The 7,454-nt window shown below is 35.5% G+C and overlaps 1 long non-coding RNA gene across 1 annotated transcript in view; it reads right to left on the bottom strand.

Moving 5' to 3' along the window:
* Positions 1-1,500: 1,500 nt before the first annotated feature.
* Positions 1,501-7,454, bottom strand: part of LOC106869886 (uncharacterized) — a 15,515-nt gene continuing 9,561 nt past the window's right edge. The window contains exon 2 of the long non-coding RNA XR_001409453.2: positions 1,501-1,719. This is a non-coding gene — a long non-coding RNA (uncharacterized LOC106869886). The remainder of the gene's footprint in view (positions 1,720-7,454) is intronic.

Here is a 7,454-nt window from a genome sequence, read left to right as displayed (position 1 = left end):
AGGATGGACGAAATGCCGCTAAGCATTTTGTCCGGCGTACTAACGATTCTGCCAGCTGACCCCCTAAACCGATGGAATATTGGGTACAGAAAAGGAATAACACAATGAATCAAATATAATCTACTATATAAGTGTTTTACAATTTTTTTTAAATTGTCTGTATTCTAAGGAAGAAGTCATACTTCAGTTAAATTTGTTAATATTTTATTGAAGACCAATATGACGAATAGGCAGCATATTTCGCGTCTTTTCTTGCATTTGTTTAAGTGTTATGTTCAAATATTCCCTAGATGAATTTTGCTTTTCATCATCTCGGAGTCAATAAGGTAAGTGCTAAATTCAAGTACTAATGTTGATGCAATCAACTTATACTCACTCACATAGGTGCTCTTGTGTCAAAATTTGAAACAATTGTTTTATATAGATCTTACCAAAGACACTTGTAAAAGATTCTGAAAGTGCCTTGACTTTATCACCTCTTCCTTTCTTATGGACATCAGCCTCATGTAATCATAAAGCTTTAAAGCAGAAATTTATACTATTTCATATTTTGTATTCATAACGTATTACGACATGCTAAAATAAGATATGTGTATGTGAAATAAATCCAACTGAGAGGCCGACAAATTCTGTAGTGCTCGTCGCCCACTTGAAATTTTTTGTACATTAGCACGTGAGAAAGCAGTTGCTTTGTAGAACCTGGCGGAATGTAAGATACAGTTGATCATGATAGGATTTCAATTTTCAAAAGATAAAATTAAATGAAGCAGAGCTTTTAGCTCTTTCCCATACAGCTAGAAAATATTCTAATTATTCATTGACTACTGCATTTCCGGAATTCAAAACAATCCTGTATGGAATGGATTACATTTAGAAAATATCTTAGAAGAAAAATAACCGTAGCTGTCCATCTTCATGCCAACATTGTTCAAATACATCAAACAACCCAGTTCAACGGTATTTCAGTCCAAACCATGCCATCGTTACATCTTTTTCATCTACGTACAGGACACAAGGATCTTAAGCAACTCTGTGATTTTAGCTGGTCAAGCTTTAACGGAGAGAGGCTCCTTGGTACATTCTGAGTTCAAATTCCATCGAGGTAGAGTATGCCTTTCATACTTTCGGGGTCAATAAAGTAGGTACCAGTTGAGCACTGTGGTCGATGTAATCGACTTACTACCTCCCTCATCCGAAAAAAAATTGCTGGCCCTCTGCCAAATTTTGAGATCAACATTTCTGAAAAAGACTGGACAGTTGTGACTGGAATGCTCTTGATCATAGGTTTCTTATTTCTTTATTACCAACAAGGGGCTAAACATAGAGGGTACAAACAAAAGGATGAAAGGCAAAGTCGACCTCGACGGAATTTGAACTCAGAACGTAATGGCAGACGAAATACTGCTAAGCATTTCGCCCGGCGTGCTAACGTTTCCGCCAGCTCACCACCTTTCTCATGGGTTTCATCAACCAAAACCGATAAAGAATTAAACAATAACATCGACAGCTCACATATAGTAAATTCCATATTTTGATGAAAGGATTATTGTTGGCGTATTACTGAGGTTCTATAAAGTCTGTATGAAAATGTAACCATCATTGCAACCACTTCACAACATCCTAAATCCGTCCCACCGAATGTATTTATAAACATTTATCTTCATGGACGAGCGTGTTACAGCGTTTCAAACTCACGAGGAAATGACAGGTTTAGCTTTCCTGCAATATAGATTGAAATTGTATAAACATCCTATGTATATTTTCCACCGTAATATATATATATATACATATATATATATATATATATATATATATGTATTGGCTCGTGTTACTAAATCGAACTGCCTATCTCTGCAATGTCAGAAATGAGACATTAATCTCATATCTATTCATTACCAAACAACGTAAAAGAAATTGAAATAGGGAAAATTAGTAAGTCACATATAATTTCATCGACGCATGCATAAAATAAAAAATAAAACAGAACAACGATATTCCGTATTCTTATAACTATATTGTATCTTATTTATGATTTTATTTTATGTTTATATTTTAATAATTTTTTCACAAGGTTTTCGTTGTTGCTTAACACTGAAATAAAATCAAAAATATTTTTGTAAGATTTTCTTTTATGTTTTTCCGATCTAAATAACTCTTTTAAAAGTAGGAGGTTATTTACTGAGAAAAATAAAACAGAACTTCGTTATTGTTTTCAGTGGAAGAAGCATGTTACATCGTTTAATAATATATTATGCCAAGAATCTATTTCCACACAATCTAAAAGTAGTACATTGTGCGGGGGAAACTATCTCTCTTTCTCTCCTTCTTTTATTTTGATATTTTTGTTTGTTCAACATCTTTCTCAATTTACTTGGCTAAAACTCTGTTCTACTTTCTTAAGAAATATTTAGATTATGTAATCTGAAGAATTTTTGTTTTGAAAACAACGTGGCCTTATATAGGTATTTCAATACGTTTAGATTCCAACAGGATAATTCTTCATAATATCATACATAATGAATGAACCGGCAGATCGTAAATATAGTTTATTCTGAGATATTTTCTTATTACTAAATAAATGTAACATCAGTCATGGCTTGCTATAAAGGGCACACGCATACAGGATATTTTCATATTCATTCGATGTCCCTTTAGATATGACATTGATACAGCTGCCTGTGTGCGCGCGAGCACGCGTTTATTTCTGTGCGCGTGCGTGTGTGTGTATGTATGCAAACATGCACGCACACACATACACACACATAGATCTCTCTGTGTACATACATATGTACATACACATATGTACCTACACATACACGCACACAGATAGATAGATAGATAGATAGATAGATAGATAGATAGATAGATAGATAGATAGATAGATAGATAGATAGATAGATAGATAATCTTTTTTATTATTTTACTGCTTTCAAATGCGACGAGCTGGTAGAAACGTTAGCACGCTGGGAAAAATGCCGAGCAGTGTTTCGTCCGTCTCCACGTTCAGATTTCAAATTCCACCGAGGTTGACTTTGTCTTTCATCCTTTCGAGAATGATAAAATAAATACCAGTTAAGTACTGCAGCCACCCTCCTCCAAATTTTAGGCCTTGTACCTATAGTAAAAAGGATTATTTAACTGCTTTCAGCCACAAGATGTCGGCATCCCCTTTGAGGAGTCAATCGTTGAAGTGGACCATAGCACTTCTTTCCATTTACCTAGGCTGCTACTTGCTTTATGGGCTCCTTTTACCATACCACCATTAGTGGCCTACTCTGTATATTCTAAAGAGTAAACAAAGCGGCGAGCTGGCAGAAACGAGAGCACGCCGTGCGAAATGCTTAGCGTTATTTTGTTTGGCTTTACGTTCTGAGTTCAAATTCCCCCGAGGTCGACTTTGCCTTTCCTCCTTTCGGGGTCGATAAATTAAGTACCAATTGCGTATTCGGGTCGATCTAATCGACTGGCTCACTCTCTAAACGTTTCGGGCCTCTGTGCCTAGAGTAGAAAAGATTCTAAAGAGTATACATTAATTTATTTTGATTTATAACACTTTGAGCTATGTCTCGGGAGATTAAACCCATAAATGTAATTAATTTCAGTAAGTATTGGTTAGCTTCATTTGATTTACATTACAGCCATGTATTTGAGTCAGATGATATGTGCCGTAGTTACAACTTTAATTTTTCTAACTGCGTTACCGTAATGTAATGATTATTCAATGGTCCGAATCGAAATTTCATTTTGTATTCAACATGGTTTTATTTTATTTACAATATCTAAGGATTAATAATTTTGGTTGTTGATCCAGGAAAGCGGTAGATCTATGTCCTGAGTTCTGCTAGTAAGTTCCTCTTGTAAACACGCTGTTTCGGGTTCAGTCATACTGCATAGTACATTAAACAATTCTCTTTTACAATAGATCCGCACCGACCTACACAACTGTTCAACTGTTTTGAACTGGGTGCGAAAGATGTTTAGAAGGTTGTCGTATATATACGTGTGTGCATGTGTGTCGTTCAGTTTGCGTTTATCATCCCACGCTGCTTGACAACCGATGTTGGTTTGATTATGTCGCTTTAAATTTGCAGTTCAGCAAAAGAGTTGGTAGCATAAGTACGGGGCTTTAACAAAAACATATAAACACCGGCGTCGAATCTTTTCGGCCAAAACACTTCAAGGCAGTGCCCCTCCATGACCGCAGTCCAATGACTTAAACAAGTAAAAGAGTGCAGATAAGACATAATGTTTCTTAAGCGAAACCGGTCGGTTATGTCAATATTTTATTTCATTATATATATATATATATATATATATATATATATATATATATATATATATATATGGAGACCATCATAAAATTTCTGTGCATTTACCATAGTTTTATATTTTCCAATAATTTCACCACTACAAAAAAATGTTTACAACTTTTTGTAATTCTGCATGCAGTATGAAGTACATCACCCTTCAACTTATATATTTAAATCGATGCCTATTAGAGTTACATCCCTTAAAGCATTTCATTTAGTTACACATGTCAGGAATTATTTGTAGCTAATTTTCTTTGAACAAAAGTATTTAGCTGTTCAGTTAAGCAAGGGTAGACAATACGAAATACAAGCACTTCAGCAAGCATATAAATTAACTTGGAGAGATAAATTTTAAATTTCTTGTTATCATATCCACCTTCATTTGTAAAACATTAATAACGATTTCAAATTTTGGGCCAAGGCCATCAATTTCAGGTGTCGGGAAAAGGATGAAAGCGAGAGTCGACCTCGACCGAAATGGAACTCAGAGCGTAAAGACGGTCAAAATGCCGATAAGCATTTTGCCCGGCGAGCTAACGATTCTGGCAGCTCACCGCCTTGTAAAACATTAGTCTCAAATTTTGGCCTAAGGCCAGTAAGCTTGGGAGAAGGGTTATGTCAATTAAATTGACCATGTTCAACTGACTCTTTTATTGACCCCGAAACCATAAAGACGGAAAGTCAACCCCGACAGAATTTGAACTCAGATTGTAAAGACGGATGAGATGCTGCTAAGCATTTCGTCCGGCGTGTTAACGATCCTACATGTTCGCTGCCTTGTAAAACATTGATAATAGGAACGGGCATGGCGGTGTTATGAAGAAGTTTGCTCTGCTACCACGAGATTTTGCGTTCAGTCCCTTTGCGAGGCACCATGGCTAGTGTATTCTAGAACCACAAGTCAGCTAATGCCTTGTGAAGTCATTTGGTAGAAGGAAACTCTGAAAGTCGTATATATAGATATTTATGTATATGTTTCTGTTTGTACAATTTCCCTTTCACAACCAGCATTGGTTTGTTTACATCCCCGTAACTTCCCTAACCAGCGAAAGTACCAGACTTAAAAATAAGCACTGGGGTAGATTTGTTTCACTAAACCATTCTAAGCGGTGTGCAAGCATCATCTTTATGATTAAAACAAGTAACATATAAAAGATAATAAAAACAACTAGTATTATTATCTTCTCGAACTAAGTGTAAAATTTCACTTAATTAAAAGTTCGGTTGAGACTGTATCCCGTATCTTAGATATTGAATCTTGAGATGTTGGGTTTTGTGATATCATGTTCCTAAAAATAACACAGTTATCAAGGAAGTGAAATACATTTACATTGGGAATTAAAGCTATTTGTGCGTCTAGGGAATTATTATTCTATTGACCAATATAAGCAACAAGAACGTGACCAATCCTGGAGAATTGAGATTTTCAAAGCCGCTTATGATTCTTAATTGACTGTCTGCTCACCGAAGTATCAACCTTGTGAATGACCTGAATAGAATAACACTACAAATCCCCTATAAATAAAATATATTACCAATGTGTTTATATAGGATTGCTCATATAAAATACGTGGCTAGCGAATTATCATTAGCTGGTAACGAAGTTAATTAGCGATATACATGTAAAATTTACTACTTTTAAATAAAGTTTGATTAGATTATCTAATAATATGTAACTTTACTGAATCTTAACAGCTTAACCCTGAATTTCTCATATCTACGATTATAATTTGATGACGTCGGCAGATAGTTCTTTCAAAAGACAAATTATATCAAATTTCTTCTTAATCTCCCTCAAACGAAGTTTCGAAAGGTCAAACAGTAATCCTTACCAAAAAGAATCTGATTAGGTCAATAAATCAATACTATGTATGCTATTTAATATCTGACATTATGAATCACTTTTTTTTTTTTCAGTTAGAATGAAAGTAATACTTATCAAATGTTATCTTCAAACACGTAACACCAATTTACATTAGATGAAATATATTCTTCATCATGATAAATGTTTCCCACTCATTTGCATATTGAATGTATACTCGGCATATATTGGCTGATTGCGTGATGTTTGGGCTTTTATCATGCATATCAGTGGTGTATGTTAACAGGAAAGATTTTAATCGAGAATCGAAACCGCATCAGAGTCTAGGTCAATTATCTTTACGAGTTGACCTTTCGGTGAAGTCTAAGTGATTCATAGCCATTATCTTTATAGTGCAGAATAGACTTTTAAAAAGTATTGATTCCTTTTGTTTATTAGATTGGCTCATATCAGAATACTTGAAGTATTCGTCGGAAATCGATGACCGAGACTCAGCTGATCCGATCGACGGAACAGCCTGCACGTGAAATTAACGAGCAAGTGGCTGAGCACTCCACAGACACGTTTACCCTTAACGTATTTCTCAGGGAAAGCTAGCCTGACACAGAATGTGACAAGGATGGCCATTTGAAATATAGGTGTAACTTATATATGCCAGCTGAAACGGAGCAAAGTGAAATGAAGCTTGCTCAAGGACACAGCACGCCACCAGGAATCAAATTAAAGTCCTTCTGATCGTAAATTGAATAACCGAACCACTAAATTACGCGCTTTCACTAACAAAGAAAACACTTAAATTGATACATAAAACGATATATGTCTAACAACTATATCATTTCCCTAAACAGGGAAGAATCAGATATGATTTCAAAAGAGTTAATAATTGTATGGACACAAGGAAAAGGAAAACCTAGGATTGACAGAAGCCTTTCAATTTTTTCCTGACGTGGACTATAGGTGCAGGCTTGGTTTGTAGTCGAGGCTTTGCTGCATGTTTAAGAAGCTCACTTTGCGGCTATGTTATTTCTGATTCAGCTTGTGTTTGTACCTGTCACAATGTACCTGTGTTTGCTCCGCTACCGCTTGACAACCGGCATTGGTCTGTTTACATCCTTGGCAGGATTTGCAATGAATATGTAACTGACGTGCAACCGCACCATTTTGCTAAAGGTAACTATTATAACGTACGAGGATATGCATTGTCAATATGATTAGAGAGATAGATAGATAGATAGATAGATAGATAGATACATTTCTTTTATTAGCCACACAGGGCTCAACGAAGATGGGACAAATACAATGTAGAGCTTTTCTTTTTGGGA

Source organism: Octopus bimaculoides, chromosome 10 (assembly GCF_001194135.2).
Source record: "Octopus bimaculoides isolate UCB-OBI-ISO-001 chromosome 10, ASM119413v2, whole genome shotgun sequence".
Taxonomy (NCBI): Eukaryota; Metazoa; Mollusca; class Cephalopoda; order Octopoda; family Octopodidae; genus Octopus; species Octopus bimaculoides.
Note: the sequence above shows the minus strand (reverse complement) of the source record. Positions and strands in the feature narration are given on the sequence as shown.